This window comes from Acomys russatus, chromosome 2, assembly GCF_903995435.1.
Source record: "Acomys russatus chromosome 2, mAcoRus1.1, whole genome shotgun sequence".
NCBI lineage: Eukaryota > Metazoa > Chordata > Mammalia > Rodentia > Muridae > Acomys > Acomys russatus.
Window position 1 is genome coordinate 75218030 of NC_067138.1, and position 11141 is coordinate 75229170.

The 11141-nt window shown below is 37.6% G+C and overlaps 1 pseudogene; it reads left to right on the forward strand.

The window, feature by feature from the left end:
- Positions 1–280: 280 nt before the first annotated feature.
- Positions 281–7561, forward strand: LOC127204285 (glutamine--fructose-6-phosphate aminotransferase [isomerizing] 2-like; annotated as a pseudogene).
- Positions 7562–11141: the final 3580 nt, after the last annotated feature.

The following is an 11141-nucleotide window of genomic DNA, read 5'->3' on the forward strand; positions in this document are numbered from 1 at the left end:
GAGGTCGCTTATTCACAACTAAATATTGTAGGAAGCAGCGAGAAGTGGCTTCTGGTGCTGAATTGCCCTTTAAAATCATTATTTGGAGTTGCCCACATTTGGAGAAGTCTTCCCTGCTCGATTCCTTATGAGAATATCCTTATGGATACACTTAGATGTATGTCTCAGTATTGGCACAGGTGTGTTTTAATCCAGTTGAGCTGAAAAAGTTAAAAAGCATACTTTATGAGAAAGATTGGAGACCTTTTCTACAAATATATTTGGTATTGTTTTTCATTTAATGTGTGGGTGTACATCACAGAGAGGAGCTGGCTCTTTGTGGCAAAGTCTCCTAAGGCTTTTCAAGAAGGTAGAAGACATTTTTGAGTCCTGTTATTTCCCTTTCCCAGAACAGGACTTTTTTGTTAATGGTAACATAAACTGTTGGGAAACCCTCCTGCTAAGGTCACAATCCACCTTGACCAGAAAGTCTTGAGCTCAGCACAAAAGGGAGGACTCACTCTGTAGGTGAGTCTTCCTCTTCTTTGCTCAGGGAGACGAGATCTACACACTTTCTTTCTGAGAAATGTCACATAATCCTTAGGGAAATTACAAGTCCAACTCCCTTTCTCACCACATCTCCTATAGACGTGTCTAATTTCTAAATGTTTATTTTTATTAAATAGGTGTTAGAAATAAACAGACATTGATACTAGGTGTAGTGGAAGAGACATGTCAAATGTTCAATCATTCTAATTATTCTGCATGTAATAAACCTAGCTCTAACATGAACTGGGCATAACATAGGAAGATGAGATTATGTGTAGCTGAGAACAGCAGCAGTGGTTGAATAATAAACGCAATGACTCTTTGCCTGCTGATGGTTACTTAATTAGTTGAAAGGCTTTCAGGAAAGAGATGCATAAATATGGCAGGGAGTTGACTAAAGACTTTTGAGATCATAATGCCCTGACAACTGGCAAAGTATGTTTTATAGAAAGAGCAAGTGATATTTGGTTTCTACACAACTAATTCTCACAGATTATGTTTTGAGGTTAATGCCATTGAAGAGGAGAAACAGAAACAATTTTAGAGAAGGAATTTGATAGTCTCAAGACACTGAAAGTTCTTCTCAAGTTTAAAATGTGTTTGATCTACCTAACCCACAATGACATCATACATTTATGCGGTACAAAGGAAAGTGTAGGTGTTTATCCTACTGTATTCATTACTGTTTTTGTTGCTATAATAAAATTTCTGACACATGTGACCTAAAGGATGAATTTATTTTTATATAAGTTTGCATTGTTTGATACTTTTATACATACACAAATCTTGTTTTGACCAAATCCACCTCTATACTCTCTCTGCTTCAATATCCACCTTTCTCATTCTGACAGTATATACTCTTTTAAAAATATTTAATGATCTCTTCTTTTTAACAACTGATTGCACTTACAACCGTATATGATCATCTACTAAAGCTTTGGAAGTCCCTTTGGGCTCATTTGCTAAAGAAAACTGAACTTCCTTACCTCCAAAGCTATTATTGAAAATAGCTGCTCAGCTAGGAGGGAGTTCCTCCAGGAATCCCGAATTCATCTTGGGATTTTTACCTGGTTTGATGTTCTTCAAGTTTTGCTCATGCAGCCATAGCTGCTGTAAGTTCATTTTTGCACTGGTTTCAAATACTTATTATCTGTACACATCCACTACCTGTGGTTCTTTCTTTCTTTATCTTCTCCCTTGATGGTTGTTGAGTCTTGAGTGGAAGGTGTAACATAAATGTTTCATATAGGGCAGGTCTTTATGTAGTCTTTTATTCTCTGTGAAAGTTCCCATATTAAAGTTTACAAACAGAAACTTCACTGACAAGGGTTAAGAGACGCACTAATCTATGAATATAAAAATAGAAACTTATTGGGGGCCCAGGAACAGGTTCCACTTTGTGGAGCAGGCTTTAAGTCCAATCATTAAGTGGTTACTCAGTCCCTCACATCTCTCTTGCACAAGGGAGCATTTGTTGCCAACCCAGTTGTTATAATAGTGCATGGGGTTCGCAGCTGGGTAAGACAATTGATCGATGTTCTCCTATAGTACACACAGTGCTTTCTAGCACCCCGCAACTAGGCATTAGAATAAAGCTTCTAGGTCAGAACGAGGTTGATTTCTACAAGTCTTGTGACAGTAGGGTCTTACCATTAAATTCCAGAGGATAACAAAAAGCAATATTAGCATTCTGCAGTATGAGAGAGGGTTATAGTACCCTTGCATAGCACTGTGCCTTTTATTTGACACCCTACGTTTACGGAATTTATGGAAGGTATTTTTTGCACATTTGCAGGGAACCATCATTTAATTTTTAAAAAATATATGTAGTGTGCTGGGTAGATTCATGTCAACCTTGACATAAGCCAAAGTCATCTGAGAGAAGGAAACCTCAATTAAGAAAATGTTTCCATAAGATCCATTAGGACATAAAGAAGCCTGAATGACATTCATAATTAGTGATTGATGTGGAAGTCCACTGTGGGTGGTGCCACCTCTGACCTGATAGTCCAGGGTTCGACAAGAAATTGGGCTGAGCAAGCCAGTAAGCAGAACCCTCCTATGACTTCTGCATCAGTTCCTGGCCCCAGGTTCTTACACCATTGGAATTCCTATCCTGACTTCATTCTATGATAGATTACAATGTAAAACTGTAAGCCAAATAGACCCTTTTCTCCCCAACTTGCTTTAAGTCATGGTGTTTCATTGTAGCAATAGAAACCCTAACTAAAGGAATATGTGTATTTATTTAGAAAGCTTTTACTGTAATGGGTTTCCAGGTGGCTTTATGAGAGGCATTTGGTGTTAGTTATGTCTTCCCACCCTCCATAACCATTCACTTCTCTAGTCTCTGATCCTATTTAAGCCTTCTTGTTCTATTATTTGCAATTACTCCTTAATATCACCTTTTTTCTTTCCCATAAATTCACATTCAGCAAACTACTAGGAAAATATTAAAACATAAAAATCAATAGCTTACTGATGTACCAAGAACAAATGCACCAAGAAGGAATTTAAGGAAATCTCATCTATACAAGAGCCCCAGAAATCATTATCAAACAAATCTAGCATGTTTAGCTTTTAGGAATTTTGTTGAGAATAATGACATGAATGGCAAGCCAACTAGGATAGTCAAGCTTGGAGAACACTGATTCTCTCTCTGCATCAGCACTCACTTGTGTCTCTAGTTTGTCATCTAACCATGGGTCCTGTGGCATTCCCCCCTTCCTCTGTGTGTGTGTGTGTGTGTGTCTGTGTGTGTGTGTGTGGGTATGTGTACCAATACTAATTAGAGAAAAAGAGGTCACAGATTAGAAAGGGAGTAAGTGAAGTGTACAGAAGAGATAGGAGGCAGAAAAAAAGAAATAATGACATAATGATGTTTTAATTAAAATCATTTTTAAAATATGGAATTATCACAATATGTTTGCTAAGTTGCAGTACAAACAACAGTCAACATTCTCATAAAGATGTGTTTCCTTCTTAACAATGGTAGAATTTGTAATGCTTGTCAGCTTTTCAAAGATATCTTTGTTTAAACTTATGCTACCTTGGTTTTGACTTTTTTATCTTACCTTACAGTTTATTTATTTACTATTTCTTTCTTCCTTTTTCCTCTCGTTTTAGGTACATGGCATTGAAATTTGGTGCTTGCTTTATCTTTGAATTATAATTTGTACTCTACTTAATTTTTACTAAAATTTTCTATCTTTGAGTGTCTGTGCATATACACATATATGTGTACAGACATTCAATGATATGGAATATATATCTCCAAAGTGCTTCTTCTGCACCCCTAAATGTTTATATCTTTACTGGATGAAAAATCTGTAACAGTTATGAAAATTCAGGAGCTTATAGTCATATAAATACTTCAAATATGAATTATCTGCATCTCTCTTTTCCACCCTCCTAATTACCAGACTGACAACTGGTAAGTTAATTCCAGTATGAATACTATATTTCTAGAAATTATTCAACTGAAAGCATCTTGCAAGGAAATATACAATGACATTTCTTTAAAATATCCAAACTCTGCAGGTGAAATGGCTTAGTAGCTATAGAAGCCTACTGCCAAGCCTAAGGACCTTAACTTAATTCCAGTAGCCACATGGTAGAAGGAATGAGCCAGCTACTCCAACTTATCTTCTGACCTTCATATGCTCCCTAACGCACACTTACATGGGCATAGGAAGAAACACACACACACACACACACACACACACACACACACACACACACACACACACACACAAACTTTGACCACATCTGAAGATCCATTCTAAGAAAACTGTTTAAACACAGATAAAGTATAAACTATATGGCACCAATCTTACAAAAATGAGTTATTAGTTTATTTAGAAATAGGTTTCTATTCAAATATTTAAGATGTTATGACAAAAAGTATGTATATAGAGTCACTACTAAGATTAAGAAAATTAGAAAAACTATTACTTCAGTTACTGCAAAATTCCCCAGATATAGATAAATGTCAAAACATGACGATTAGTCAAGACTTAAAGTTACAGTATAGTATAGGATTTTTCCCTCACTTCTTCAATTAAAAACATATTTATCTATGATGTCAACTTCAAATTAATAAAACACATCTTTAGATATTAGGAATTTTCATGACATGTAAATGCAAAATGTCTGACAAAAAATCTACTGTAAAAACTCAGATTCTTGATAACACTGTTTTCTAGAATGGCACAAAACTTGTGAGTGTCGCCAACCAATAACTAATCATTGTCTGTGTGCTAGAAAAACATAAAGACATATTCAATATGCCAGGAATTGAACACTAAAGGTTGAAAAATAACAAAAAGATATCCAGGAGTCAATGTTTAACCATCCCAATGGTTAAAGCTGAAGATTTTTCTTATTAAAAATTATCATATTTGAGTAACTATAAACCAAAATGTAAAACAAATATTCTTGAGACAATAGTAATAAACCTAATAATTGAGTAAATAAATTAATGATGAAATTAAACATATTGCTCATATAGATTTGCATGTGATTTCTAGGATACTACACCATGATAAACATTCATTCCTTACATGTGAACTTCACACAGTAAGTGCTTCTAAAGGTTAAATTAAAATGTATGGTAAAAGATAGCAACAAGGAAGACCCCGAAAGGCAGCTGATGAAAGTAGATACTAAAAGTCACAGGGCTCCACTGGAAATGAGTCTCAACAGTTAATAGAGCATCTAGCACCCTCATTAGGTGGCTTACAAATATCTGTACCTCCATCCACAGGAGACTGAATGGCCTCTTCTGGCCTCAGTGAATTCCTACATACTCGTTGCACATTTTGTCTACCCACACAGACAATCACCCCTACACACAAATATATGTAAATTAAAATAAAAATACAATTTTAAAAGCTTGTGTCATATTAAAGCTCCTTACTTTGGTCTGCTATAGTGAAAACTGCACTCTAATGTTCTTTGTCCTCACATAAAAACTTAACGCCAGGCCTGAGCCAGGGAGCATGAGGTACAACAAGTCCTCTGAGCATCAGGAGCAAACAGCAGCAGCCATGGGCAGAATCTTTATGCATATGAATTACAGAGTACCCAAGACAAAGAAGATCTTTGAAACCCTCATCAGGCCTCTGCAGTGGGTGGAGTGCAGGGACTATGGTTTGGCAGGTGTGGCCATTAATGGGAATAACCACAAAGTTAAAGAAAGACACATCCATTTTATGAAGAAAAACAGCAGAACAAATGCTTTGGATGAAGAATTTTACAAGCAAGATAGCATGGCCTTGAAGTTGGTGCTTGAGACACAGTTCGGCATTGCCCACATACACTGGGCAACCCATGGGGTTCCCAATGCTTCCATCAGTCATACACAGAGTTCAACAAAGGCAATGTGTTTGTTGTTATCCATAATGGTATCATCAGATATTACAGAGATTTAAGAAAATTTCGGGAAAGTGACAATTTCTAGGTTGAGTTAGAAACTAACAGGGAGACCATTGCCAAGCTGATTAAATATGTATTCAACAACAGGGAGACTGAAGACATACCATTTTCAACATTGGATTAAATAGTCATTCAGCAGTTGGAAGGTGCCTTTGTCCTGGTTTTCAAGAGCATTCACTACATGGGAGAAGCTGTTGCCACAAGGAGAGGCAGCTCACTGCCCATTGGGGTAGGAAGCAAATACACACTGTCCACAGAGCAGATCTCCATCTTATATTGGACATTTAATACTGAGAATGTGAAGAAAATCTGTACAACTAGGATGAAGAGATTAGATAGATCCACCTGTGTGCATACTGTGCACAGATAAAGCTGTGGAATTACTTTTGCTTCTGATGCAAGTACCATCATAGAACACACCAACCAGGTCATCTTTTTAGAAGCCGATGACATCTCAGCAGTGGCTGATGGGAAACTTTCCATTAACCAAGTCCAGCACTCAGCCAGTGATGACCCCATCCAACCCATATGGACCTTGCATGAGGAACTGCAGCAAATGATGAAAGGTAACTTCAGTGCATTTATGCAGATGGAGATCTTTGAGAAGCCTGAATCAATTTTTAAAACCATGAGAGGTCGAGTGAATTTTAAGACCAACACAATGCTCCTGAGTAGCTTGAGGGACCATCTGAAGGAGATTTGACAATAGTGAAGGTTCATCATGATTGGGCAGCTACATGCCAAATTTTAGAAGAATTGACAGAACTCCCTGTGATGGTTGAACTCTCCAGTGATTTTCTGGACAGGAGCACAACTCTATTCATGGATCATGTTTGCTTTTTCATAAGCCAATCAGGTGAGACTGCAGATATGCTCCTGGCCCTTCGACACTCTAAGGACTGAGGGCACTGACTGTGGGCGTCACCAACATTGTGGCCAGCTCTATCTCCCAGGAGATTGACTGTGATGTTCATATCAACACAGGCCAGAGATCAGGGTGGTCAGCACCAAAGATTAGACTAGCCAGTTCACCTATCTGGTGATGTTTGGTTTGATGATGTTGAACACTGAATTTCTCTACAGAACAGGGGGCAGGAGATCATCCGTGCCCTTATATCTTTACCTGAGCTGTCAAAGAAGTATTGTCTCTGATTAAGAAGATCTATGATCTGTCCCTGTCACTCTATACACAAAGGTCTCCCCTGGTAATGGGACAGGGATATAACTATGCCATGTGCCTGGAAGGAATCTTGAAAACTAAAGAGATAACTGATATGCACTCAGAAGGTATCCTGGCTGGAGAGCTGAAGCACGGGCCCCTGGCACTAGTTGACAAACAGATGCTGGTCATCATGGTCATCATGAAGGATCTTTGCCTTGCCAAATGCCAGAATGCCATGCAGCAGATCATTGGCCCCCATAGTTTTACAATCATACTGTGCTCCTAGGATGCCTAGTTCATATATAAAACTTTTGAACTGCCCCAAGGCTTCCAGAACATGGCCAACCCCAATTTCTGTCCTTCCCCCTGGCTGTCCTCTGAAGCTAGGATGTTGACTTCCCCAGAAACCTACCCAAGTCTGTCATTGTGGAATGAGAACAGGACTTCTAGGACAAGACAATCGTCACTTGCAGTTTGAATCAAGACCTGAAACAACTGCAAAGATGCCACATGGGAAAAAAAGTGAGCCGTCTATGGGTCTCTTGTTCTCCCAGGAGAGCTTGACAGCTTCAATGTACCTTGTACTCAAGTGCTTCACTTACAGCAAATGCTGTGTCCTGAGGTCACCAAGGAGAAGAAATTGTTTACACACGGGGATCAGAGCAGACTTTCCTGTATTGTGCAACAGAGATACAGCTCTCTTCAGAATAACTGTGAACCTTTAAAAATCATCACTAGCTAGTTTTAAAAGAAAAAACATTTATAATGATAATTGTATAGTTTTTAAGTTATTTTTCTAGTATGTGGCTTTCTGTAGCCATGGTAATGCCCAGTCCATGCATCTGGGATACCCAATGTGCTGTTTCTGAGCTCAGTCCTGGAGAGTGTCACTCATCTCAGTTTTGGGCACAAGACATGAGCCTGTTTCTTCCTTTCTTCTTTTCCTCCTTCCACAAGCTGCTCTTAATTCCTGTACCCGTATGTCAATGAGTGCCCCTCTTCCCTCTTCCTGTGCCTTGTTTAAGCCCAATTAAACTCTCTATTTCTTTCAATATTCTCAGATGTGCTTAAATCCCTCAGCTCTCTGACTTCTGCTTAATCAAATTATGGTTCTTTTTTAAGCCCTGGCAGCACTTTGGTCCCTGATCTCTACTCATAGTAAACCAGGCAGAAATGCCCCATGCACGAGGGTAGTTTCAAGGCGCCTGGCCTGCTCTATTTAAATTTGTGCACAATCAATGTACTATGCAATTTTACAACTATAAAGGCAGTACAACTTTAAAAAACACCAACTAAATCATGAGGAAAACCACAAAAGACTCCCTACTGAGAGAATTCTACAAAAATCTAATAAATGCTTTCTAAACTGTCAAGAATATTATCTTATCAGCTCAGATATAATATTAAAAGCGCAAACTGAATGTCTTACAGCCATTTTCTCATGGTCTGGAAGCTAGAAGTCCAAGACCATAGTGGTGATATGCTTAAGGTCTAAGGAGTCCCCTCTCAGACTTACAGATCATCAGCTTCTTGCCTAATCCTTTTTACTTCTGCACAAGAGGGAGGAGAGAGAGGGGGAGGGAGAAAAGGAAGGGAGAGAGAAGAGGATTGGGAGTGAGAGAGGAAGGGAGAGAGGAAAGAAGGGAGGGGGGAGAGAGAACAGATTACATACTGTATCTCATAATGGCATTAATTCTATCAGTAAAGTTTCACCTGAAAGGCCCTGTCTAAACTGTTATCACCCACAAAATCCCCACCGGGCTTTCTACTTATGAATTTGGTAGAGACATAATTTAGTCCATAACAATTATCAAAAAGAAGAAAATTTTACTGAAATGTGCAGGCTAAAAGGAAACTAAGGAATTAGAGTTATTAAATAATAAAGTATCATGGGACATAAACAGGATATTAAGTAAAAACAAGGAAGTCTGAACAGTGTATGCATTAGCTAACAGAGTAAAAATATTGCTTCATTAATTATAACATATGTACATATTAATGTGAAATGCTAATAGTGAGGAAAACTTGCAGACATATGGGAATTCTGTGAATTTGTTTTGCAATGTTTCTGTAAATCTTAAATTTTGATTTTAAAGAATGCAAAATCAGAAAGTCATTTGAAAACCCTAAACTAAGACAGGCTCAATAGCTGCAAATTTCCTTTCTCATTAGGACCTATAATCCTTTTAAATATCCAGTCTAATCTGCTTGCTTTGAGACTATTGGGTGGCAGAGGTCTCTTCAGGTTAATTAAGTTGCTGTTGTGTGAATGTATATGCTTGTGTATGTAAAACATTTACATATGCTCACTGTGCACTCTTTTTATTTATTTATTTATTTTTATTCTTTCTGGCCATTTCACCCTTGATCCCCATTTTACCATTACAAAGTGCTGGGTAAATTCCAATTGGCCCTTTCCTCCATCTTTATTATTAGCTGGACCTTGTATCATACAGTCATTATCACTGTGCAGGCATCAGCTAATTCATCTGTACAGTATCCTTTTGACAGGAACATTCTATTCTCTTTTATAGTGTAAAACTAACAGCTTAGTGGCTTTTCCAACCCTTTGCTATAAGTTCATTATAATGTTAGCTAAACTATTACCCTGAATTTCTAACGTAGATGAAACAGAATGTTAGATGAGATCTCAATAGTAGTCTAGCTCATCTCTTTAAGATGTTTTAAATTTTACTGGCAGCATACTTTGGGTCATTCCAAGATTTCCTGGAGTGTTTTCAGGGATAAAGACATTTTGTTCTCCAAAAAAATAACCCAGCAGAAGGCAGATTGAAGCAGAATGTGCTATTGTCAGATACATTTTTTCTTTATTATTGTATTATTTAAAACATTTCTAAAATGTAAACATATTTTGCTCATGTTCTTTCCCTACCCCAGATCCTTACATATATTCTCCCTCTCCCTACCTACTCAACCTTTAAGCTCTTTCTCAAAACAAACAATAAACCCACCATAAAACAATTGCTGTCCCAAATCAAGAAAACAAACTATAACAATACCCCAAATGGAAGAAAACAATAAAATCATCGTATTTCAACCAAATGGAAACATAGAAAAAAATCTGTATACGCCATTATATGTTTGGTCAACTGCTCCTGAACATGAGGCCTGCTCTGGAGTGGTTGATATATTCAGAGTCACTCTATTAAAGAAAACTAATATTTCTTCTTTCAGGAGGTATAAGCAATGGTTCAGATGTTAACTTTTATCTCTGGGGCTAGGATTTCATGCCTTCATGCATTCATTTAAAAATATATTACACTAACATATAAGAAAAAAAAAACTATCTCAAGACAAACTAACAGAAGGAAAAGAAGATGCTAATAGAAGGCACAGGAATCAGAGAAGTACCCACTCTTTTACACACAATGGAATCCTATAATAATGCTAAACTGGAAACCATAATATATATGCAGAGAACCTGGTGCAGGCTTTCTGCACACTGTTTCAGTCTCGCTGAGGTAATTTAAACTTTGTTCATTTTAATTTTGAAGGCCTTGTTTTCTTGGTGCCCTGCATCCCTCTAGTTTTTATCCTCTTTCTGCTTCCCCTTTTGCTGGGTTCCCTGAACTTGGAGAAGAGGGATTTGAAGGCATCCCATCTACAATTAAGAATTCCAATGTCTCTCACTATCTGTGTAATGCCTGACTGTGGGCATATTTGTTCCCATCTCCTGTAGGAGGAAGTGTCTCAGATAACGGCTGAACAAGGCCCTCATCTACAAGTGATCATTTTGTACGAATTCTTCTTCAATTTTAACATCAGTTTCTCCTCTAAGTCAGAGGTTTTGGTTTTGGTTTTCTTTTTGTAATTGCTGAATGGTAGAACCCAAAACAAAGTTCAAGGAAACCTAACTAGACTCAGTGACTCACTCTCATAAAAAAGATGGGAATGTATAAGGGAAATGTTTGTGGGAAAGGGGGAATTTAATGGTAGAGGGAAAAATGGCAGAAGATAATAGCAGATGAAAATAATTAAAATTCATCACACAAGT